Source organism: Lagopus leucura, unplaced genomic scaffold, assembly GCF_019238085.1.
Source record: "Lagopus leucura isolate 7727_CA_CO unplaced genomic scaffold, USGS_WTPT01 Super-Scaffold_100022, whole genome shotgun sequence".
Taxonomy (NCBI): Eukaryota; Metazoa; Chordata; class Aves; order Galliformes; family Phasianidae; genus Lagopus; species Lagopus leucura.
Genome location: NW_024962275.1, coordinates 10,001,361 through 10,025,359, shown reverse-complemented (window position 1 = coordinate 10,025,359; position 23,999 = coordinate 10,001,361). Strand labels below are relative to the sequence as shown.

General features: G+C 46.0%; 1 non-coding gene across 1 annotated transcript; it reads right to left on the bottom strand.

The window, feature by feature from the left end:
* Nucleotides 1-333: 333 nt before the first annotated feature.
* TRNAT-AGU lies at nucleotides 334-406 on the bottom strand. The gene has a single exon. It is a non-coding gene; the product is annotated as a tRNA-Thr (tRNA).
* Nucleotides 407-23,999: the final 23,593 nt, after the last annotated feature.

Below are 23,999 nucleotides of genomic sequence, written 5' to 3'. Positions count from 1 at the left end.
GCTGAAGTATGAAGAAATGAACCAGACTTGTCTGGATTTCCAGCAGCTATTTCAGCTTCTCCCATCAATGAGCTTTACAAGGTGTGTGGGATTCGATATTAGTTTTTTCCTATCTCTGATTTCTGTACTTTAATAACATTTCAGTGCACTGATTCTAATGGCTTAACTCCGGCCGTTGCTATTTCTTGATGCTTCTTGCTGCTGTCCTTTGGTGTAGGTACTCTATGAAGCATTTCCCTTAAGCTGGGATGCTCTCAAAAATGATGCAAGCATTCCTACTGGGAAAAGTGAAAGAATATGGCTGAAGGTCTTTGCAAGATGAATAGGGACTGCAGGCTCCAGTGAGATTTGAACTCACGACCCCTGGTTTACTAGACCAGTGCTCTAACCCCTGAGCTATGGAGCCTTTGGCTTTTGGAATTTTTTTCACTGCCAAACATTTCATATACTAATTTTCTCTGAATTTTGGAGCATAAATAAAATGTGCTCTGCTGGGAGGTGCAGCTCCAAGGATTTTCTCATTCCTTTCCAAATGACTTCAGCACAGATCAGAGCCACAAAACCAGCAACACCTCAGGGCCAACCCAAACCTGGGCTTTACTCTTCTTCAGCTCATCCCAGCAAGGACATCACAAGTGGCAGATGCCTCACCCCAACCTAAGAGCTTGGAAAGTGTCTACTATTGATTTACAAACAAGAGGTGGAGATATTTTCCCTTTGCAACTGTTGCACTGATTTAACGAAGATAGAAGTTAAGGTTCTAGAAAGTAGTTCTCATCCCACTGCTTCTCTTCAGACATTGGTTTTGCATTTGCTTTCTTCCTCTCAATCCTTCTAACACGCTGATGCTTCAAAGATGGACTTTGGGCACTGTGGCTGATGTGTGCACTTCTGAGCTGTTCTTTGGCAGCTGAATTTTCAGCACTTTCCTCCTTCCTGTGGTCTCCTTCTTCACTGAAGGCAGTCAGAAGAGCTGGCATAGAAGCACTCCCACCCCTCATTCCCTTTTCCCCTCGTTAATCTTCACTAGATATTAATGTTTGCCATTATCTCAGTGCTGCCATCAACAAAGAACGTGCCTCTGCTGGTTTTTACATTTGCATGGCACAGCTCTGTGCTCGTGTCCAACCCTTGGCTGTGGTGTGACTTTTTTGACAAAGGATTTGCTGGGTAGGGTTAACCAGATGTTCTTCAGCTCAACACCCTCAAACGAAATGGTTGGATTGTAGTTCATTACATTTCATTGGGATGTAGTCCAGAGAATCTCCAAGAGAATCCCCGAAGTACACAGCTAACAGGGACCTCGTGCCCTTTTCTTCTCTTACTTCTATGGCTTGATCCCTTGGTGGCACCATGAAGCAGAAGTCACAGCCTGCTGAGATGTGTGATTTCTGTTCTTTTCACCTTGCTACAGAAGCCTTTGCTTTGGGCTCACTGCTTTCAGAGACATGATGGCTGTCATTGGGATCCTGCTCTTCACATCTCCTTTCATCACGTTGGCGTTCATTGTGCTTGTATCATTCACCAGCTTGAAGCTCTAGCTGATGTCTGAATGGGGGCAGTGGGGATGTTCAGTGCACGATCTGTGCAAACAAAATCTGCATTTTCTGCCTCCTCTTACCTTCAGTAACGTTTTGCATGCTCTGTGCCCTAACTTATAGCTTTGGACATTACAGTCAGGCATCCAGTGATGGTTTTCTCCATTAAAACCAAAGACAATTAAACCACAGAAGAAAATCCTTTCAGAGGGGATAATGTCCACATCAAGCCCTTCCAGGAAGGTGGAAGCATCATCCTGAAGCAGCCATTGTGCCAGGACAGAGGCTGAGCAGCAGGTGGATGGGCACAGAATAACAGTGCACAGTCTGGGACAATCTTGGCTCCTGTGGCTGCAGTCACGCTGGGTGCATGAGGCCAAGTAAGCATCAGTCTTGCCTTCAGTTTTCCTTGTTCCTGCGATTTTGAAGCCAAGTTCCATAGTAACCAAACTTTTAAAAATATTTTTATATTTTTCCAGATGTGTGGATGAAATACCCAGGAATGGAGTGGGTGTGGAGAGAGTCAGAAGCAGATGGTGTGGGAAAGGGCTTAGTACTTAGCATTTGACCAGGCACAGGGCAACAAGAAACCCTGTTATCCCTAGTAGTAGTGTAAAAGTGGGAAAGATGATTTGTCTCAGGCTGATTGGGTGAGCCGCGTCCAGTCTCAATGTGGTGCACTGAGTTTTCCCTGGGGTGATTTTCAGGCACAGAAGAAATCAAGCTCTGTCCCCACAGAGCCCCTTGTGCCTCAGTGTCTTCATGTCAAAGAGGCAAGTCCTGCAGAGCTGGGGTAGAGAAACCCACTCTGGTGGACCCCAAATTTAAGGGCAATGTTTATGGAGCCTGGAGAAGATGCTGGTGGTGCATGGAGCCCGTGAAATGTCTTGTGGCAGGGAAAGTATATGGCCGTAAGTAAAGAGGATGCTGAGATCCAGTCTTAGAAGATGCACAAAGGAAAGCATCAGTAGGAATGGTTAAAGGGTGCTCAGAATAAGCCACATTGTATCTATTATTCCTGGTCTTTTTGTGGAAGAAAATTGCTTTCTTTGAAAGAAATCGGAAATTAAGACTGTCCATCCTCCCAACCATAGAAAAACACAAACCCTCATTAGGTGGGCTGAAAAGCAATTCTCAGGCCTTTATCTGACACACTAAGAGCATGGCTCTGTCTATAGCATTCAGGGAGAGATGACGAATTACTTGGCATGGGTTCAGTGCATGAGCCTGGCATTGGGCAAGCACACAAAGAAGCTCGAAGCCAATCATCTAACTTTGTCCAAATCCTGCCAAAAGCAGCTCTTCAGGGATACGGTGAGGACTTACAACAATAAAATAATTCTGAACATCCCATGCATGGACATGTGCTTGGAGCACAGCTCGCAGGAGCAGCTGGCTCATAGTGTGAGAGCACATGGCTGAGCCATGAGAGGCACTGCCTGGCAGAAGGAAACAGGGGACACCGTTTGGTACAGGCTGTTTTCAGACACTGCTTTGAACAATAAAATGGTTTAAATATGTACAGATGCTGGAAGCCTTTTGATGAGAAGTTAATGCTTCTGGTACTAAAAAGTGATGGGGTGGTGTGAACAGGAAAGGCTTGCTGGTGCCAGAACTGCATTGGAAAGCTTGTCAAGCCCCGCCCCGGCAGGTGTGAGTTTTGCATCTTGCCTTGTGACCACTGCTCCAAGCAGGACATGTCAGATGAAGGATGCAAGTCTTGCAGTTGCCCCTGTTTTACCCTCAGCACTCCTATAAATATCTTAATCACCATGGCCTAGGGGTGAATCTGCCTCTTTCATAGAACTGTTTGAATTGAAACGGACCTTTAAAGGCCATCTGATCCAAACCTCTGTGATGAACAGGGACACCCACAGCTCCATCAGTGCTCAGAGCCCTGTCCAGCCTGACCTTAGCTGTCTGCAGGGATGGGGCACTACCACCTCTCTGTGCAACCTGTGCAATGCCACCTTATTGCATTTTGTGGGTGCAGTGGGGGCTGGTGCAGTTGTGCAAGCAATGTTAGCCCACTGAAGGCTTTCTGGTTGTTGGGTTCCCAGTTCCAAGCTCCATGCCGTGGGCAAGGCTCCCAACCATCACATCAGGCTGCCCAGGGTCCCATCCAACTCGGCCTGGAATGCCTTCAGAGGTGGAACATCCACAACCACTCTGGGCAGAAGTCCTTGGCCAAGTCCTTCAGGAAGGGTCGTTATGTTAATGGCAGTATCAGGGCTGGATTTTCTTGCTCTGGGTGAGTTACACTAATGAGAAGCTGCCTTGTGACTGGCATTTTGCTGCCTGCTGTGGCGAACTGCCTGGACCCAAACTGCATTTACAGTCCGGCTTCTACTCTAGGAAGATCTTGACCACCAAAACGTATAACGCTCTCCCCCAGCTTCCACAGGAGATACTTCTCCAGCAGCAATAAATTATGCGTGAGGACGATGTTTCAGTGCACTGTGGACATAGCTCTGCTTTTCTTCAGGAATAGAGCCTTCTTCATGCAACAAGAGGCAGAATCACCCTCTGCCCGGTGTTACTCTGGCTCTCTGCTGGCTGCTCTTTGCTCCTGGAGCATCGCTGTGACCAGAACTGACTGCTGCTGTCACTTAAGTGCTGTCAATTAAACCTTCTCTTTTTAGCTGCAACAACAACAACAACAACTCTCACCTCACCACTTTGGCAATAGCAGCATAGGGACAGACCCCAGTGCTTCTTGCAGATTTCCAGCACCAAAAAAAAAAAACCCACCTTTCATGTTGTTTCTCCTACCTAATGGTTCCCATCTGCATTCCTTTTTTTTTTTTTTTTTTTTTTTTTTCTTTTTTTTTTTTCTGATCGAGACTACCTGATGGTACCCTTTAGTTGTCCCAGTTTTACCTATGTGATGTGGAGTATGAAAAGCAAAAGTTGACAGCTGAGCTGAAACCCTTCTTCTTTTCATGGGAAATAGAAGCTTCCACTGTGTTCTCTGCTTTTACGCAGAGCTGAGGGAAATTGCTACAAAGTGGAAATGTTTGAGTATGACAAATTAGCCCTTAGCGGCACGAATCAAGGATAATTTTAGCCATTTTCAAAAATATATCCTGAATAAAAGTCATATAAAGGGAGTCACAGGACAGTGACCTCCTGCTGCTATCTATGGGCCAAAGCTCAGCAATGGGCACCATCTCTTGCAATAAAGCAACAAAGCCAAGCTCAGATGTTTGTTTTCCACAGCTGGAAAGATCCATCCTGAAGTAACAGCAGGCTTTGGTAACATTATTTACAGGGCTATTTATCTACAGCAAAATAAAACGTTACATCACGTTGATTTTCTGGCAAACCAACAATAACAGCCCATTGGAGCCCAGCCTTTAACTCAAATTTTGTGATACTGCAGACAGGAGACCATCTCATATACAAACAGAAGCTGGAAAATGTGATGGCCTCTGTAAACCCACTGCACAGACCCCAGTAATCACAGAATCACAGAATTGTAGGGGTTGGAAGGGACCTCCAGAGATCATCGAGTCCAACCCCCTGCCAAAGCAGGTTCCCTACACCAGGTAGCACAGGTAGGCATCCAGGCAGGTCTTGAACATCTCCAGAGAAGGAGACTCCACCACCTCCCTGGGCAGCCTGTTCCAGTGCTCCGTCACCCTCACTGTAAAGAAGTTCTTGCGCATGTTTGTGCGGAACTTCCTATGCTGCAGTTTCCAGCCGTTTCTCCTTGTCCTGTCTCCACTCACCACTGAAAACTGTCTGGCCTCGCCATTCTGCCCCCCACACCTTAGATATTTATAGACCTGGATCAGGTCCCCTCTCAGTCTTCTTTTCTCAAGGCTGAACAGACCCAGTTCACTCAGCCTTTCCTCATAGGAGAGATGCTCCAGGCCCTTCACCATCTTCGTGGCCCTCCGCTGGACTCTTTCCAAGAGATCCCTGTCTTTTTTGTACTGGGGAGCCCAGAACTGGACGCAGTACTCCAGATCATTCTATCAGAGGATAATAAGCTGTGTATACAACCAATTTGAAGAAACCCATCCATTTTCAGCAGCACATTTGATCCGACACATGGAGAAGAAAAAAACATATTCTGTTCTTGCACTTGCAGCATTTTGAATGATTTTTAAAATTGCATTATATATATATATATATATATATATATATATATATATATATAAATACGATAATTCCAACAGTAGGAAGCTAGCTAAGGGAAAGCTGAAAAGGTTAATGCAGTATTCTGTGGCCAGGGGCTGCTCCTGTCCTCAAAAGGACCCCTGAAGTCTGGGTTGAGTCTCCCAGCTACAACCATTACCTTTTACCTTCACATTCCTTCTTTCCTTTAAGGTACTCTTGTAAAGTTTTCTTGGGAGTCATAAGGAATTCAAGCTCTGGAAAACTTGTCTTATATTTGGAAGAAACATCTTGCTCCAAGGGTGCCCGCTTTGTTCCCTGTGCTGAGAGAACACGAGTCATTTCTGGAATGCAGCTGCCCCTCTTCAGGCTGTGCTAACTGCTCCCTGGAGTCCTCCTTGGAATACAAAGCTGGCCGAAATTTTGCCCTTGACCCACTTCAGATTAGCAAAGAGCAAAATCTGACTTCTTCTGAGAAGCGAGCTGTCAGTGCTGGTTCTGCCTAGCGAGATCAGCAGGCACAAGTTGAAGGCTGCCTTTCCAAGAATTTACAAGAACGCTTTCACAACTGATTAAAAATTGTATTTCTTAGTATCACACCAAGCACTTCCAGTACCCCAGAAGGAGGGGGCTTTGTGCTCCCGCTGGCGCCTTCCACACCCCACATGCACTTAGCGCGTCCATCAGCTCCATCCTGCACCCCCAGCTACAACCACGGGCACTCCAAGCTCTGTCCGTGAACACTCCCAGACCTGTCCACAGGCAGCCCCAGCTCTGCCCACACCGAGGGACTGCGGTGAGCCCAGGGCCACCGGCCCGGGCAGACGGTGCCCATCACACCCCGATGTCCCCAGCGTGTGGCAGAGCCTGAACCGCTAACGAGTTCTGTCGTTGTCCGGGAACAAAACCGCCGCTAATGACAACCATTAGCACCTGTCAGCACAACGGCCCATAATAGAGGAGGATGTTTTATAGGCAGATGCCCTTAATTACAGATAAGTTGCTAAGCTACGGGCACTTAACTATTTCTGAGCCACGCCACTTTTCGCTGCAGAAGGAAAATGACTTCAGTTTATTGAGTAAGCTTCGATTCTGGTCTGCACGTTAATCACAGCAGAGGAAATAATGGTGGCTTCCTGTCCTCGGGATGAAAGATGCAGTGTATCACTGCTTCTTACACAGTAATTGCTGGGATAGGTTAATAATGTAAGTAAGTGCATAAAAATAGAGATTTACACTTCTGTGTTCTGTGAGCAACTGCTTCAGCAGATGCAGGTATAGGAGCTGTAGAGCTTCATCACTGTAAAGCACAGCGGTTCAGTGAGAAAATATGCAAATGTTGCCGCTGTCATTTTGGTGTGTCACAAATCAGACCCATAAGTGCCCGTTCCTCCCATGCCAGTGCCCGTGTTCCATCCCCGTGCAGCTATTCCCCAACTACTCTGCCTCTGATGGAAGGCTGGGGGGAAGCACAGCACCACCGGCAGTTCAAATAGCCACCACAGCTCTGCAGGGATAATAAAAGAGCACTGTTAATGTGACAAACATAAACCAAATATCAGGAAGACACACTTTGTGCCAAAACCTCCTCTGGGTGGATCCAGCAAACTGCTTTTCTGAGATATGAGCTAGTAAGATAGTAAGTAGATAGTAAGCTAGTAAGTAGAGCAAGGAGGGAATGGGGAACCTGACAGCATCTGGATCCTGCAGGAAGCATGTCTTGTCAGCTGGAAATTTCTCCTTGTAAAGCTGCAGAGGTGAAGCTGAAGGTGATGGCAAGGTCCCCCACCTGCACAACCTTCGTGTTGCTGCTCTACAAAACCCAGTGTAGAGCAGGAAACCAGCACAGATGGTCTGATTCAGAGTTACACATTGCCACGTGCCATGAGATTTATGCCCAGACACCCCCAGCTGCTGCTGATGGGGGGAAACTCTCACACTGTTTCATTTCCAGAAGACTTGCTCCAGATTGTTTCTGCTCTAGTTGAGACAGCTCCACAAAGCAAATGTGCAGAATAATGCAATTTTGAGAGGGAATACCAAATGCACTGTAAGAATCTCTGGGAATGCAATGTTGCCTTGAGTGCAATGGCTCAGACCTGGTTCACAGAGGAGCACAGTTTAGGGACCTGAGGGGGTGGGAGGTGACAACAGGAGCCTGATTGTCAGAAGGCGAGAGACAACACAGCTGCAACAAGGGCTGTGCATGCTGAGCTAGCTGAGCCTGACTCAGTGCTCATGGAAAAGAGGGTCCACAACTCACACAATGCTATGGCTGAAGTTGCAATTCCCTGGACCTCAGTATGGCTCCATGCGTGCTCCTCTCATTGCTCTGCACCAACCAGATGTAGAACCATTGACATCTGAACAAATATTTGCACTCTGGCTTATTGCAGTTCCTGAAGATATTCCCTGTCCCAGATACTCTTAGGCCAGCAAGAGGCACTTCTGTAGGATTCAACAAACTCATGCCATAGAATCACAAAAGTTGGAAAAGACCTCTAAGATCATCCAGTCCAACCATCCACCTACCACCAGTACTGCCCACTAAATGTCGTCTCTGATGTCTCCATGTTTGTTGAACCCCTCCAGGGACGATGACTCCACCACTTCCCTGGGCAGCCCATTCCAGAGCATCACTGCTCTTTCAGAGAACTTTTTCCTACTGTCCAACCTGAACGTCTTCTGGCTCAAACTGGGGCCATCCCCTCTTGTCCTACCACTGTTACCTGGAAACAGAGCTGGTCCCCACCTCGCCACAGGGAGTTTTACAGAGCAATAAAGTCCCTCCTGACCATCTTCTGTCCATGCAGAATGACCAGAGTTGGGTAGAGGACAGTATTTGGGTGCCCTCAGGAAGCTGTCCCCGAATTCTCTTTCCCATCCAGTCTCTTAGTAGCATACAGCCTCATTTCTGGCCTTGTACTGAGCAAAACTCCCTCAGAGTCTCTTGGAAAGGCTGCTGTTCATTATCTCTCAGGGCATTAAAAAGAACAACCAGCATGTTTTCTTTTCTTCTCGGCTTGCACCGTTCTAATGACCCCATTAAAAGCAAAATAAACAAAATAAACCTTCAGCACACCGAAATGACTGGCTGGAATGAACGAGCCAAAGGAGCATTTGGTTTGCCTCCACTTGTGTAATTGGTTGCCCGGAGTTCAGTGGTTTGGGCTGAATCCATTGTTAATCCTGTCAATTAGAAGACAGCATGTTGCAAGAAGCACCCCCAGACTTTCCATGGCTTGCTGTGTGCTGTTCACACCATTAAATCCATGCTTGAGGGGGTCTGGCTTGTATTCCTGTGGACAAGCAACATCTGGGGACAATTAAGTCATCTGACAATCTGCCCTCCAGTTTGGGGAAATGTCTCACAGAGATACACATTCACTGCTTTGTCCAGAGTTGTGCAATGTGCCAGAAGTGCCCCAAATCCAGTGCTTTGTCTTTGTTACTATCACATTGTGGTTTGGGTGACTGCTGGCCAGGAAGCACTGCATCTGTCTTTTTCTTCTGCAATCCCTCGCAAAGAAATAAATTTAGTTAAGTAATAAAGTAATTTAGAAGAAGTATGTCAGTAAATAGAGTAATTTAGAGGATTTAATGAGCAAAGCATGGCAGCAAAGGAAATGTGTCTTGGTCAAAATCATCAAGCTTGAATTATGGTGAAGAGACAAAGCATTCTTTATGTGAAAAGGCAAAGACCCCACGGTCCTTCTGGCACTGGGAGGGTTACCCAGCTCCTGTGGGCTGTCCACCAAAGCACAAGCAGCCCTGTGACCTGGGGTGTCTCTTTTTGTGGGTGCCGTCACCAGCAAGTAGGCTGATCGTAGCAGGAACGATAAAGCTCACAATGAGCCAGTGAGAAAATAAACACTCTGGGAACCAACGTGGAATCAATAGATCTTCACACAAGCAGAGAAGCAGATGGTGACTAAATCAATTACAGCGTACTTAGGGGTGTTTGCCTATCATTCAGAGCACAACGTGATGGGACTGTGGGGGTCTTAATATCTTTATTTAGATGACCTCTGAAATGCTGTCCATGCTAACAGCTGAGATTCAATATCATGCCTTGTGCAAGATGAGCTTAGGTCAGCAATTGTCTACACATGGGTTGGGCCCTTCCAGAAGGTCTCCCAGATGGCTACAAGGGAGGCTCACATACTTTTCTTTTTCCTTCTTATGCTTCGAAAAGGATGCTGGGATGCATCTAAAATTTGTTTAGCTAGAAGATGATGGAGCTTTTGGGACCACATCGCTGGGTTCCCATACCAGGTTCTGTGGAGAAGCTTTTCTGTTGGGATGGAGGCATATATTAACTGCATTTAGGGAAATGAATGCTTCCTTTCTGCAGCAGGCTACTGTTGCATGACTTAGGAACAGCAGTAGCAGGACTGCAAAACCTGAGATGTGGGAGCTTTGTACAGGTCCCAGACATCACAGTGTCTATGTGTACACACAGCCTCTTCAAAGTCTGTAGCATCAGTGCTCAGAGGAATGTGGTTTGTGTTAGCACTGCAGAGAGGGACCTGGGGGTCCTGATGGATGAAAAACTTAACATGAGCCAGCAGTGAGCTCTTGCAGCTCAGAAAGCAAATGGGATCCTGGGCTCCATCAGAAGAGGGGTGGCCAGCAGGGACAGGGAGGTGATCGTCCCCCTCTACTCTGCTCTTGTGAGGCCCCATCTGCAGTGCTGTGTCCAGGTCTGGAGCCCCCAGTACAAGAAAGACAGGGAGCTGTTGGAGAGGGTCCAGAGGAGCCCCAAAGATGAGCAGGGGGCTGCAGCACCTCCCCTATGAGGACAGGCTGAGGGAGCTGGGCTTGTTCAGCCTGGAAAAGAGAAGCTGCGGGGTGACCTCATTGCAGCCTTTCAGTACCTAAAGGGAGCCTACAAACAAGAGGGGAATCAACTCTTTGAAAGGGGAAATAACAGCAGGACAAGGGGAAATGGTTTTAAGTTGAGGGAGGGCAGATTGAGGTTGGATGTCAGGGGGAAGTTCTTGACAGAGAGAGTGGTGAGGTGCTGGAACAGCTGCCCAGAGAGGCTGTGATGCCCCCTCCATCCCTGGAGGTGTTCAAGGCCAGTTGGATGGGGCCCTGGGCAGCCTGGGCTGCTATGGAATGGGGAGGTTGGTGGCCCTGTGTGTGGCAGGGGGTTGGAGCTTCGTGATCCTTGAGATACCTTCCAACCCTGGCCATTCTGAGATTCTGTGGGCAGATCTGCAGGTAACAAAGCTGCTTGTTCCCTGAGCTGTGATAAGGCAGGAGATGGAAGTTACTTTCTAGTGGCATCCAGCACAGTACTGCTCTGTTAGAGTTATTTATTTGAGTATTAATTAAAATACTGATTAGAAAGATGAGAAAATACTGATAAGAAAGCTGCTCTGAATCCAGTTCACCCTCCCATGGGCCTACAAAAATCAGTGGGGAATGCTTTGCTCCTCCAACCCTCCAGGCTGCAGGAAATGGGGCACAGCCGACACAAATGGCATCTACATGTGTGCTTTGCTCATTAAACGTAGGTGGTACGGAAGCTGCCCATTTCTTGTTGGCAGGAGAGGACCCAGCTAATCCTGAGCCCCCTGTGCTGCTGGGGTGGAGTCCAGATACAGTGGTCATCAGCACTGCAAGCTCATTAAAATACAGCTGGACCTCAGTTCTGTCACTGCATGCTGATCCCTTTTGTGAAGGAAACAGAGAAAACAGCATCTTGTACATGTCTGGCCCTATTCAGATGTCTGAGCTCTCCACACAGAGATGGCAGCAGTGCCATCAGCAGGCACAGCCACCCCTGGCAGAGTCCTGGGCCTTCCTCCTCAACAAGAACTACCTTCCTCCTACCCAGGTGACTAAATGGGAATTTGATTACATAATCACAAGTCTCGAGGTTGGAGATGGCTGTATAATCAAGATGTTATAATCACAATATAATCGTATAATCAATAGATATCAAGATGTTATAATCACAATATAATCACAATGAATTAGGCAAAGTAAACAACAATCACAAAAGAGAATAAGTGGAAGAGCTTACCCTTCAGTTGAGCTCACCAGAAAACACCAAGAGAGGTGATCTCTAGAAGAGATCCTTCCCCTCTGGTAGCCAGCTCTTAAATAGGTCCAGGAGGGGTGCAGCCTGGCTCCACCCCTTCTGGCAGCACAGGTGAATTGCCTTCACCTGTGCTCCTCTGGCTGACTCATGGCTCGCCACAGGTGATCAATCAGAGGTTCAGGCTGTGACTCAGTAGTTCCCATGCAGTGGCTGACGCTTGGGCTCATCCAGACTTGGTCTTTGAAATGGGGGAATAACAGGCCAAGCAGAGAAATCCCTGTGGTGAGAAGCACTCGAGCACGTGCACTCAGTGTTGACCCAGTCCTTCTCTCAGCAGCCAGGGCCTATTTTGTCTTTGAGTATAGGAACATGCATATATAGGCTGCCTGCCTGATGCACACCCAGCACCCAATGCTGCAGGGGCTGAATCCTGCACCTATCCCCAGCACAAGCACAGCCCTTCTGCTGAAGCTCATTTACCCCATTAAGACAAGAAATGTTAATAATGAGGCCATTCAGCCAGCATAGTTTTCAGCCCCTTGGAAAACTAAAACACAATCCTTCTTTTTCTCCTTTATTTAGGCACCACAAGGATTTGTTGTTCTGTCCCTAAAGCATGGGCAGGGCAGAGAGTTTTCAGACAGCAGCAGCAGGCTCCCAGACCTTCACAAATAAACTGGCTGCAGACAGCAAAGTTGTTACCTGGCGCTCAGCACTCCCCTGCAGTAGATATGACGTGGGGGGTATTTGCCATATGTGTTTCATATCATCTGAACTGAGCCCTGTAAGCATTACACAGAGGAATCTGATCCTCTGGAACCAGGTTTAGGCTGGGCCACCCCAGAGCCATCCGCTGGACTGTTCAGCATGGACAGGCCCACTGCTGGCCACCCCTGCCCAGAACCTGGGGCTCCTTCAGCACATCTGGGGTCCTAAAGCAACCTAGGGGACTGCAAGCACCCAGCTCTGCTTGAATCCCCTGCTGAAGGCAGGGCTGCCTTTCCAGGTGAGATGAGACCAGCACTTTGTCTCTGGTGACGGCAGAAGAAGAGGAGGGAAGGCAGAAAGTTCTCTGAAGGTTCCTCCATTGCAGCCCGTTGCAGCTGTCTGGCTCCCCTCTGCGCCCTGGTCTGAGTGCAGCCTTGGAAATATCCTAGATTCTATCCTAAAGCATCAGCACAACGTTTGCATGGCAAGAGTGCCCTCTAGTGCAGGAAAGCTCGTTCTCCATCACCCCAACCTCGGTGCGTGTCCCAGAAAAGGATCCCAGCCCTCGCCCCTTACAGAGAACATATCCCATGGACACCCCACATGGCCAAGCTGCTGATGCCTTTACCACGAGAATGCCAAGAAGCAAAACAAAACAAAACAAAACAAAACAAAACAAAACAAAACAAAAAAAAAAAAAAAGGAAAATAACTGTTATAAAAGTTTTCTGATGCTTAAAAAATAGTTCAGTTTAAATCATTTTAAATGAGGATGAGATTCTGATACTGTTGCAGAAGCTTCCTTTCTGATGCTGCATTTCAGGATGTCATGGCAGAAATCCAACTGAAGGCTTTTCTGGAAGGATAAACTCCCACTGAGAAGAGCGAGCCCAGTTTGCATTGGAATCTATCTTTGCAACCTGGTGCAGGGAACCTGCTTTGGCAGGGGGTTGGACTCAGTGATCTCTGGAGGTCCCTTCCAATCCCTACAATTCTGTGATTCTGTGATTCTGTGAATCCTTCCCTGCGAGGAAGGACAAGTAACCATGGGCAGCACCAAAGGGTTTTGGGGATTTTCTACGTTGTTTTGGCTTTTGTTGTTGTTGTTGTTGTTGTTGTTGTTTTGGGTTTTTTTGGCCATGCTAATTGCAAGGTGCTTTGAAGGTGCACCCTCTGGTCTTGTATATCCCAGGCATCATTTCCTCCTCAGGCAAAATCTTGAGCTGAGGTGTTGTAAAATGACATTGCCTAGTTAATGGAAGGGGAAGCATATAAAGGAGAAGCATATAAACAGGAGAGGGAACGGCTGTTTGTGAGGGTGGATGGTGATAGTGCAAGGGGGAATGGCCTTAAACTGAGACAGGGGAGGTTTAGGTTGGATATGAGGAGGAAGTTTTTCCCTCAGAGGGTGGTGAGGCACTGGAACAGGCTGCCCAAGGAGGCTGTGGATGCCCCATCCCTGCAGGCATTCAAGGCCAGGCTGGATATGGCTCTGGGCAGCCTGGGCTGCTGGTTGGCGACCTGCACACAGCAGGGGGTTGGAACTGGATCCAATCATTGTGGTCCTTTGCAACCCAGGCTACTCTATGATTCTGTGATTCTATGAAAACATTGAAAGGCATGGCCGAGATGGACAGGTTGGAGAAAGCTTTGTCTTCTGAGGATCTGCTTGAAGTTTCACAGCAAATTTTCTTCTGTTGTCTATTTTGTGCACTGTTTCTTTGTGGCTTTTTCCAACATCCCTCCATAACCCACTGAGAAGGACAGACACAGTACTGCTACCAGCAACACCATAGCCCAGAAGTGATTCTCTTCAATGAGGATCCAAGAGCTTTGGCTAAATTTCCTTCAAAAATCCCTAAATGAAGCTGCCCTAAATTATGCCATTTAGACTAATGTGACAGCATCTGTGAAAATTACATTTTCCCAATGTTGGCTCGTCCTGAATTTGGGAGCATGTTAATTTTCTAGAGCAGCTAAATACTTTCCTCTGATGATTAAAAAATGAATAATAATAGCAGTGCCTTTCTTCCCGAGGCTCATGTAGGACTTACCAGCAAGAAATTAAACACAGTAGGAAATTCCTTGAAAGAGTCAGAAAACAAATGGTTGATATGATCTCTCCTCCCTCCCGGCTCTGTGATCTGCTTTTAGAATGATTATTAAACACAGCAAAATTCATTTGGTGCTGTAACATGAACAAGACAAATGATGGTCTCTGGAGCTCAGTTAATTGCTAAAGAACATACTGACCCTCTGTGGGTTCATCAGTTATGGTAACTAATGAAATGAAATGAAAGCCTGACTACGTGGGTCCGCAGCAGTGCTATCCTCCTGCTGAGTGTGGGGAAAGAGCCACCCCAGCCCTATGTGCTCGAGGGTAGGTGATGTGAAATGAAACCTCTGCACCCCCCTACTGGGCAAAATAAAAAGCTGTGGATGCTCAGGACACAATGAGGATGTGTAGTTTGGTGATTGCGTTTGCTACAGCTATCCTGGAGGACCTTGCTAAGACATTGAGTCTTACTGCATGTTTGGATGGATGGAGTCTTCCTGGAATCTTTGGGTGTCTGGGAAGGAGGCTTCAGGTTGTAGGCAGATTTATGGACACCTAAAGTGAAGCATCTTCCTGTCATCCACATTCTACACACATAAGAGCTGCAATCTCCCAGTAGCTAATGGACACCTTACCAGTGGCTCAGCTGGTCAGATGCTGGTGCCTACATTAGGATGAGTTGGATGGGTCCAGTTCCACTATCTATGAACTCTTCATTCTGTTCTGAGATCTTGGACACTGACAGCACATCTTGAGGTGCGTATGTGGAAATACTTGAATGCAGGCATCAGCAATGAGGAGCTGAACGGTCCTTAGACACCTATTTCCAGGCTGATTAGTAGAGAAGCCATTGATGATATATCACACATGGAGATAGATGGCTACAGCAGGGCAGGTCAACTAAATGTCTGAAAGCACTCTTTCCTATCCACCATGCAAAAAGAATACAGAAGACAAAATCAATTGCAGTAAGGCAGCAGCCATGACTGAGTAAAGCTTTGCAGTTTAGAGCAAAACATGGGGATATTGCTGAACTGACACAACGATCCTCCATCTAAAATGAGCTGTGCTGAAGGAAGAGTTTATGGACATAAAAGAAATCACTGGGAATTTTCTCTTATTCTGATGAAAACAGAACAGTTTGTGCAGAGAGGTGTGGATGCTCCATCCTTAGAGACATCTGAGGTCAGGCTGGAGTGGGCTTTGAGCACCCTCTGAACTGTGCGTGTCCCTGTTCACTGCAGGAGAGTTGGACTAGATGGCCTTTAAAGGTCCCTTCATGCTCAAATGATTCCATGATGCTATGAAAATTTCACTGTATGCAAGACCTCAGAGAACAGATAGCCAAGCTTAATATAGCCATGAAGATTCAGTTCTGATGCAGCTAGAAATAATCCACTGTATCCATTGGGTTCACCATCATCTGGCAACGCTTGTGGGCATTACCTCTGCCTCCAAGGGCAGTCAGCAGCTGCTCTGGCAGTTTCAGACCTCCCTGGTGGTTTACCAGCGTACAAAATCCCATGGCAAGCTGACTATGAAAGAGGACAAGATTGCCCTAAAAATCACTGTGTAACATGTAGGGCTGTAAGCTTTTTCAGAGCAAATTCAGGTACTCATTTCTGTGTCAGCACAAAGGTGTAAGTGTGATATTTGCACACACATGGACTCTCAGTGCCCACTGCAGGGGCTCTAAGAAGAGTGCTGTGCATCAGAGGAGTCATGATAAATGGCACGACTGCTTACAACACTGAGTACAGTTTCATAAACAGATTCATTGCTTTGTTTTCATGAAAACATGACCAGATTATTTCTTGTTTCTTTTTTTTTTTTTCCTTTCCTTATCTCCACTGTACTTTTCTCACTGGGCTGAGATGCAAAATTATTAATAGAAGAGCTCATTAATTTTATGATATTTCATTATTCAATTATTTCCTCCATTATTCTTCCACATTAAACCTGAATAATTTATTCAGTGAATTTTGCAAGCAAAATGTTCAATGCATAATTTTCTCCTTTGTTAATATTCTCCTGGTTCTAATTGTCCGTGAGAATTTGATCTAATGTTCTACAAAAGAACAGCCTGGAGACAAAAGGCCAACCCTGTGCTGTGCAGAGCACAACTGTTTGTGATTGCTCCTGTCTGGGCTCTCACTATGCCTGGCAGTAGGAGGCAATGGGCCTGCATCTAGCACAGGGGCCAGCTGCAGCTCATGATATATGTGAGCAACATCATTCCATTTGGAAATGAAATACAAAGCACTGAAAAATGTAGAGTAGGAAAGTGGTGACTTACTTGACTGACTTCTCTGATCCTGTGCAAAGAGCTTTCATCTCCTGGGAGGACATCAATATGAGAATACAACATGAATTTCCCACTCTGTGCATCACACCTGTGTCGACCTCTCCTGGAAGCCCTGGGAATGGAAGGAGGCAGGTTGTCCAGCCAGGTTTCCAGGAGGACATATTCACTGCCGCCCCCAGACCTTGTAGGTGCCCAAACTCAGCTCCTATCATCAAGCTCCCTGAGCCACGGCCAACTCCACCCATTCTCTGGCACAAGTGATGCAGTCTTGTGATTGCTGGAATCTGCAGCTTGTGTTGTGGGCACAAAATGAGCATGCCATGAGGAGTGATATGAGTGATAAAGGTCAGCTTGTGACAACTCACCTTCTTCAAGCAAACTTGAGTCCAGCAAGCACTGACTGAGTCCACATCACACCCAGATCCTTTCTTGTGGAAAGCAGAAAGTAGGAGCACTGGATGGCACTGATGTTAAGGGTAGGATTGGTATTTTCACATCCCTGCCTGTCAGCCTGGTGCAGTCTTGTACAGCACTTGCAGAGACCTTTGAGTCAGCAATGGCAGAGCAGCTTCTTCTGTTGGTCATTCAGACCCCTTGATGTTGTCAGGATGGACCTATAGCTGTGGGCACATTTTTCCCCTCTTTTCCATCCTCTCTTTTCTACACAAGCAGCCTTAAGCAGACAAGAAGAGACCAAAATCTGAGAAGACAGAAACTGGATTATGGAAATCCTACTGCATGGGTGTCCAATGTTGGCTTGTCTGGGTTGCATTGAGCGACAAGGAATTGTTTTGGGTTGCATATAAAGCATATAACATAGTTAATACATACAACTAACAAAACTTATTTTTGATAGATTTATTATTAAGACATCATTAGAAAAATAGAGAGCAGCAAAAACAAACAAGTGAGACGCATGACCTTGTTTTTGTGAAACTAGTGCATCAGTCTGGTTCAGTGGAAGTGGTTGCAATTCTTAGTGTGTTCTCAAGGCAAGAGATTTTTGATCAGTTTTTACTCTTTCTGAGAGCTGTTGTTCACAAATGTGCACACTATCAAAAAGTAATGACATGAATAAGGCGTGACTGTGAAGCAAGGCACACTGTTTTCTGGTAAGACAGGGCTTACAGAAGTCTAGTAAAGAGACATGATCAGATTTTTTAGCTGAATGTCTGATTGCAACTCTGCACATTGTATTTGAAAGTTCACAAGTAACATATTGATGGCAACTGAAGTTGCAAATATACCAAAAAAAACAAGGAAATTTTGGCACTTTTGAAACCTATTCTTGAATAGCTGGGACCTGGTGAGCAAGGGCTGCTTCTGCTGAGAAGAATGAATGAAATGCTTTCAAATGACAGATTAGAAAATAGCAAATAACTAACATTTTGGTCTGGATGATCATTCAAGCAAAAATGTTGGGGAACTTTTGGAATTCACTTTTGCTTCTATGAAAGCTCAACCATTGCTGGGGTGTTTTTAGAAAATACGGTGATTTCTCAGAATTTCCCTCTTTAAAACCACAAGTGAACTGAGCCCTTTTGTTTTCATTAAAAACCATTGACCAAACAGCTACCTTGTGTTTACTCAGCTCAGCTGCCTGTGCTGTTTTATAGACAATATCCCACTAAAATAGGGCACAGTTCTCCGTGTTAGGAGACTGTTGGAGCCACGATAAACTCAGTGCTGGCATCGTAACAGTTACAGTTCAGGGAGCAACATTTTTCTTAGCCTAGTCAATAAATTTGTGGTAGAAACAGTGGTAGCATGGAGTGGTAAAAATAGAGTCCCACAAATGTAAGTTTTCCATGGTAAAAGCTAATAACTACTATTTTCTAAAATAACAGATTGGTGCTTACCAGCTCAGCAGAAACACACGGACTGTAGCAATGCTGTGCAGGTCTCCCATCAGCCCCACTTGGGCAAGAGCATCCAGAAATATACCTGCCTCCAAGTAGGCGTGCTCAAGACACAAAGAACAACGGTGCTGCAGTGAAACCCAAGCAGTCTGGCAGCCCACAGAGCCATGTCACCAGCTGAGAATCCCCATGCCAAGTCCTGCAGAGCATTAGGGCTGTCACAGCTCAAGTGCTGGCCTGCCAGGAATGTCTCCAGCCACGTTGTCCCTTGGTGGTTCGTGGTTTGCAGTGGCTATTTGGAGAGGCCATCACAAACCAGGCTGGAGCCTGTATCTCTCCAGGGAAGTCTAGTTTCTGCCTGGGGTTATCTGGTTGTGCTGGTGCCTCTGCTTTAGTCCCATTGGGTCCTTCTCAGCAGATCTGAGGCTGCCCTGAGCTGTGCAAGGCTGACCAGGAGAATATCCTTCCTAAGTGTTTGTTCTGAGGGGAATTGTCTTTGCTGCAGGCAGCTGGCATTGCTTCATTGGTGTTTGTCATGCTGAAGATCCTGGTCTGGGTGGAGAAGAGGGGGAGGGAGAAAAGCAGGAAGTATTTCATGCACGCCAAGAGGAGAAGGTCCTGGCTTTTCAGTGCTGTGGAAGACCTGTCTGAGCAGTCAGCTGCTTGGACCTTCCTTCTGCCTTGCCTTAAATGAGCGTAAGAAATCAAACAAGGAACGAACGCTCATTTAAAGGCTTCACACCTCGTGCCTGACAAAACCAAAGTGCTGGAATTACTACAAAATGCAGCCCATACCATACAGGCACCCATACTCAGTGAGCTGGATTCCCTCAGTGGGAAACCTTGTACTTTTATAAATCATGAGAGAAAAAAAGGAAGGTTAAATACGATATTTTCTATGCAGTGTAGAATCTACCTTAATTCTGACCTTGTTGAATGGATCGAGACCCATGCTTTGAGCAACAGCAGTGTAATATGTTTGCAATGGGCTGCAGAGGGGGATGTCACCTGTGGTTGCAATACCTCCAATAAGAGTGCTCTTACCTGAGTCAGGGCAGGGTGGTGACAAGGGGAAAATGGAGCAAGTAACTGAGGGAGAGGGAAAGATGGTTTTTATTTGTTTATTGGTTGGTTTAGCAAGACTGCTGTGATGGTAGTGGATGAGTACTGTGACCATAAGACATCAAATGGGAATATTAGCTTTTCAAATTGAAATTGAAAAGGGGAATTCAGGCTGGATATTTACTGTATAGAACTGAGAACTTGGGAATCTAGTTTGGGGCTGTTAGTTATTGCTTAATTAGAGCAAGGAGCATTTTTCAGGATATATGATTGCAGTTAATGTCTGATTCTCCTGAGAGACATGGATTGTAGAATCATAGAATCCTAGAATGGCCTGGGTTGCAAAGGAGCACAGTGCTCATCCAGTTCCAACCCCTGCTGTGTGCAGGTCACCAACCAGCAGCCCAGGCTGCCCAGAGCCACATCCAGCCTGGCCTTGAATGCCTGCAGGGATGGGGCATCCACAGCCTCCTTGGGCAGCCTGTTCAGTGCCTCACGACCCTCTGAGTGAAAACAGATCTGGATACAGAAATGGCAAGTTCATTTCATGAAGGGCAGCTGATTTCCTTGGGCGAGGAAGAGAGGTGATGATGGAGTGCAGTCATGGACCATGTGTGCTGGAGGCAGAGCCTCATGGGCACAGCTGTGACTGAAGCACATTACTGGGCTCCAGGGTCTGGAACCATGCTGCACCCATCACCTTAGATAACCCCTTTAATGGGTGCTGTGTTTGAAAGCAGCAGCATGTCCTTCCAGTAGGTGCCTCTTGGCAGACACCCATGGCTTGACTCCTCCTCATTAGAACCTTCTTCTAACTCCACACCAAACCTGCTCGTGGCTCTAGAACTAGCATTGCTCTTCAGAGAGCTCTTCCTTCGCTGAAGTATACTCTGCTGTTTAATTTACAAAGATCAATCACTCCTCTTTCAGCCTGGTTTCATGAGCCAAGCTTTTCATCTCCCCCTGGAGAACAGTTCTTCAAGCCCCTTTGTTGTACTTGCTCCAATTTTTGTTCACCTTTTTGAACTGCAGCTGTACATGGTGTTTCGGATGAGGTTTGATCAGCAGCTTGTGCAGGTACATTAACATGCAATACTTCCTTTGGAAGCGCTTTATCTGTTATTTCAGACATGCCTCATATCTCAGTTTTCACGGTAACACTGTGGTAGTGGAAATACAACAGTTGTATTTGAGTATTTCTCTTCCTCTTCTTGCTTCCAGCTGGAAACTCTATAATACAACAGAAATTCTGGTAACCACCCATAAAAGCATGACCTAAAGCCTCACTTGGGAATTTCATTACATTTCCATTGCTCCAATCCTTAAAGACACCAAACTCCTCAGAACCTCCACTTGACCTTGTTTCTACTTTCTCTTCCAAGGTCACTGAGCAAAAGATGGGTTTGATCTGTTCCAAGGTTGAGTTGCGAAACATCCCCACACCCCTCCCCAACTGTTTCAGCACAATCTTTCTTTTTTTTTTTTTTTTAGCTAAATCTTTAGCTCCTCACAGTTCTTTCACTAATCCCCATCTTTTCCAACTTAAATAGTAATTTCCCAGGAGGCACTGTATCAAATATGTTACTGAAGTCCATGCAGATTAGATCTGCATTTCTTTTGCCTAGAGTATCTGGTAACCAAAGAAAGACAGTTTGTCTTGAGCTATTCTGGATGAATCAGTGTCCCTTTCCCTCCTAGCCTCTGTTTATCTTCCTGTTTTCCATCTTTCCTTCAGAATTCATTTTAAACTCCCATGTACCACGGTTACAAACAGCCCTGCTCCATGGGTTCCATGCTACCTCTGTCAATGCAGAAAGTCAGCGTGATCGATGCTCTGATTTGGGCTTTCTCCTCAGGCACGTGAATGCCCACTCAAATCTCTCATTCATTAGCCTTTTCTAACGAGCTGTCAATATATTAGTTTGAAGCTCTACATCTCATTATTTTAAGCCTTGCTCCAACCTTACTGTCTAGTAGTGCCAATTCTTCTCCCATCCTCCTCTTACTTATAAGCCTAAGCATTGCTATAGGCTTGGAGCAGGGTCCCTGGAGGCTTTCAAGAAACTTGCAGTTGTGCACTGAATAACATTGTTTAGAGGGCATGGCAGGGATGGATTGATTGTTGGACTAGATGGCCAAATCAGTCTTTTCCAACTTTAATGATTCTATGATTCTGTGATTCTAACAATGTCTTTTCTACTAGAAGCCCACAACTCCATGGCATGATGCAATCTTCCTCTGCTATCTGCTCCTCACCTCTCCCATAGAGCCTGCTTTGCTGCTCAGCCCTTTTCTCCCATCCTCAGTCCTTACCAGACGCTGCTTGTATCCTTCCTGTTTGTTTGAGGAGTTGGCCTCCCCTCCTGCTTTCTCCTCCCACTGTAGGGTTGCAAATTCCACATGGTTTTGGACCTTTGACTTACAGAAATCCCATGCCTCCTCCACATTTAACTCCCTAAGCATCTGTGCCCAGTTGACTTCCCTAAACAACTTCCATAGTTTCTCCTAGTTTGCCATTTTTAAAACTAAAAACCCACTTACAGGCTTAGGTTTTGTTCTCCTTCCGTCACCTGAAACAGAATCCATTTCTATTTTCTATTACCAGCTCTTCTAAGAGTCTTTATCACTTGACAAAAGCACATAAAAAATGGTATCCACCTCCTGTTGTTTCCATGACTAACTGATGAAGAAAGGGGTCATCGTTCTACCTAGGAATACCTGCCTTCTTCTGTTACTAGGATCATTTGTTCTCCATTATATAGCCTATAAGATGATGCTTGCTGCCATATTCCTGCTACCAGACCTACTGGCTCTCAGGATGAGCGCTGTAATTCTCCTGAATGGATTTTAAGTTGACTCAGTCTATGCAGGAAGGCAGGTTTAAGGAGCTGTTGGAGTGAACTGCTGTACCTTGATATCAGATCTGATTCCAGAAATGAGGATGTCCCCTTACCTTATGATTTACCCATGAAAAAGAGCTGGATAAAGCAAAGGTGCTGCTTGGTAGATGAACAGCATCCTTTTTTTTCTTTTAAAGTACTATTTGGGCTTTGAAAATATCACTTAGGAAATACAAATAGATCTACTGCCATTCAATATTCAGACTGGAAAACTTCTGAAAAATGTGTTCAAACACAGATTATTATCTGCCTCTATATTATAGCTTTGCGATGAGATAGATGGTTACAAATGAGCTTATCTGGAAGGAAAATTCATCCATCAATAGCTCTGAAAAATTATAAACCATCATCTTAGACTCTAAATTGCATTGTCATTTTCCACTACAGTGCTTAAACTAAACATGCTGGTGATGAAAACACTTGTTCATATTGTCTTGTTTTGGACACAGGGTCCAGCAGAATGCAACGTGCTAGGACATGAAGGGCAGTACATGCAGCCAGGCAGGAATTAGCTATTGGCCTCTGCTCATATAATGTCTTAAACACAGCATTTATTAGCAGCAGAAGCAGGGAAAGGCAGAGTTTGGGTACAGTGGCCGTGACTGTGTAATTTTAATAGACTCTTAATTTCAGTTTTCCCAGCTTAACTGTGTTTTAAATCACCCTTTAAGTTTACAGCCTAGTGATTTCTATAACTGCTGAGTACAAAGCAGAATTAGATTATTGCTCCATGCTTACTGAGCCTTGCAACCTCGAAAGCACAAAACGGGGACTCAGTGCAGCATCTTCAGGGGATCTTCTCTGCCCGTTTCTCTATTCTCCAAGGAAGGAAACAATATTTGCGGTGTGCGGTGGGACATTCTTCCCACAATGAGCTCAGAGGGGGCTGTGCCACATCTCCCTGCTGTGCTCTGAGAAGGATGGAGATGCGGTATTGCTATGGCTGTGCTGCTCACGTGCAAAGCGCCAGGAGAACAATTCTCGTTCTGTAAAACTCCGGGTTGATTTTGGACCACTAGAGGGAGGCGCCCGTGCTGATGCAGAGCAGAGGCAGCGCTGTGACTTTAAAGCGTTTGTAAATAACATGAAAACATCAAAAAGGAATTTGAATCTGTGTTACCAGGCTGACAAATGGCAAATGAAATATAAAGTAAAAGCTGTCAACTAACAAATGTGCTGCTGAGGGTATGGAGAGATATCGAAAGGGAAGGCTGCGGGAGCAGAACTGCTGTTACGTGAAGGTGGGGAATGGGCTGGGAATGAGAGTGCCACAGAAATGGATGGGAAGGAGACTGTTAAGCTAAAAGGGGTCAAATCCCCAGAAACAAACGCTGCACATTCTACTCTTATCAGGTGCCTGGTTTAAAGCACTGTGAACACCCTGCTTTCTGCTGCCCG